The following is a 2250-nucleotide window of genomic DNA, read 5'->3' on the forward strand; positions in this document are numbered from 1 at the left end:
TCGGCCCGCACAAAGCGAGACCTTCACTTCCATTACGCCTTTAGCTGTGTTTCAAGACAGGCCGTGAAATTGTCCAAAGCTCAAGCGCCACTGACGGGAGTGATTATTCCGCCCGAGAACATCCCGAGCCAACAACGGCGCCGGTCCAGTGCCGGGCCAGGTGGGTCCATCATCCAGGAAGAACCGACCGCGCTTGCTGGGAGCCCAAGCGCACAAAGGGGCGAATCGACTCCTCCAGATACACCGCCGAGCAGCCAGCCAAGACACTGGGGCTCTGCCAACAGACACGAAACGAGGCCCACGGAAGAACAGGCTACGCACCCACGCCATAGGCCGGCACCCAGCGAGTCGCGACGACCTACTAGGGGACAAGTGCGGCCCACAGCACACTGGAATGGCCCCACCTCGCAGCGAGTGGAAAGGCAACCGGACACGACCCCTCTGCAGATTGCTCCGCGCGGGTGGCCGGCCCCATCTGCCGATGGCGGGGGCCAGTGGCCGGATGGGCGTGAATCTCACCCATTCGACCTTTCGGACTTCTCACATTTACCCCAGAACGGTTTCACGTACTTTAGAACTCTCTCTTCAAAGTTCTTTTCAACTTTCCCTCACGGTACTTGTTCGCTATCGGTCTCGTGATCATATTTAATCTCAGATGGAGTTTACCATCCACTTGGAGCTGCACTCGCAAGCAACCCTACTCGAAGGAGAGGTCCCGCCGAAGCTCGCACCAGCCGCTACGGGCCTGGCACCCTCTACAGACTGTGGCCTAATTCAAGTTGGACTTGGGCTTGGTGCAAGGCGTCGGGGTAGTGGACGCTCCCATACACAACATGCCACAACAGGCGGCAGCTTGCGGGGTTCGGTGTTGGACTCTTCCCTGTTCGCTCGCCGCTACTGGGGAAATCCTTGTTAGTTTCTTTTCCTCCACTTAGTAATATGCTTAAGTTCAGAGGGTAGTCCCACCTGCTCTGACGTCGTTGTACGAGGTGTCGCATGCCACATCGCCAGCCTGCCGTGCACGCTACCAAGACAGTATCGGTTTGCAAACTGCCAGGCGACGGGCGCGCATCGCACGTTTAAGGAGACACGGCCGGCCCCACAGCCGACCACGACACTCCTAGGTCTCTGAAGCAGGGCAAACGCCGCGCGCTTCAGTATACGTAGCCGATCCTCAGCCAGACACGGCCCGGGACCGTAATCCATGGACCGGAATGTGCGTTCGAAACGTCGATGTTCATGTGTCCTGCAGTTCACACGTCGACGCGCAATTTGCTGCGTTCTTCATCGACCCGCGAGCCGAGTGATCCACCATTCTCGGGGTTCTTTTTTAGTTTCCACTGTTTCTTTCAAAACAGTTGCATAGGCGTTTGATGGCTGCTGTTCCAGTATTTTGTCCAATGGCCTCATGGCTGATGGGCGTCGTATGGCTCCACACCGGAGGGGACAGGCACTCGGGCGAAAGTCATGCAGTCTAGTCGGTAATGATCCTTCTGCAGGTTCACCTAAATGATCAAGTTTGGTCATCTTTCTGGTAGGATCGGCAACGACAGAGTCCGAAGACCTCACTAAATCATTCAATCGGTAGTAGCGACGGGCAGTGTGTACAAAGGGCAGAGACGTAATCAACATGAGCTTATGACTCGCGCTTACTGGGAATTCCTTTTTCATGGGGAACAATTGCTAGCCCCAATCCCTAGCACGAAGGACGTTCAGCGGGTTACCTCGACCTTTCGGCCTAGGAAGACACGCTGATTCCTTCAGTGCAGCGCGCGTGTGGCCCAGAACATCTAAGGGCATCACAGACCTGTTCTTGCTCAATCTCGTGCGGCTAGAAGCCGCCTGTCCCTCTAAGAAGAAAAGTAATCCCTGGCAGCACGAAGGATGTCACACGACTGGTTTGCAGGCTAGAGTCTCGTTATCGGAATTAACCAGACAAATCGCTCCACCAACTAAGAACAGCCATGCACCACCACCCACCGAATCACGAAAGAGCTATCAATCTGTAAACCCACCGGTGTTTGGGACTTGTGAGGTTTTCTGTGTTGAGTCAAATTAAGCTGTAGGATCCACTCCTGGTGGTGCCCTTATGTGAATTCCTTTAAGTTTCAGCTTTGCAACCATACTTTTCCTGGAACCCAAAAGCTTTGGTTTCCCAGTGGCTGCCCGCCGAGTCATCTGAGGGACTGTGGCGGATCGCTGGCTGGCATCGTTTATGGTTAGAACTAGAGCAGTATCTGATCGCCTTCG

At 55.1% G+C, this 2250-nt stretch overlaps 1 pseudogene; it reads right to left on the reverse strand.

Annotated features, from left to right (window-relative positions):
• Window positions 1–1168: 1168 nt before the first annotated feature.
• LOC126476500 (5.8S ribosomal RNA) lies at window positions 1169–1323 on the reverse strand (annotated as a pseudogene).
• Window positions 1324–2250: the final 927 nt, after the last annotated feature.

The sequence above is a fragment of the Schistocerca serialis genome, chromosome 4 (genome assembly GCF_023864345.2).
Source record: "Schistocerca serialis cubense isolate TAMUIC-IGC-003099 chromosome 4, iqSchSeri2.2, whole genome shotgun sequence".
In the NCBI taxonomy this organism is placed as follows: domain Eukaryota; kingdom Metazoa; phylum Arthropoda; class Insecta; order Orthoptera; family Acrididae; genus Schistocerca; species Schistocerca serialis.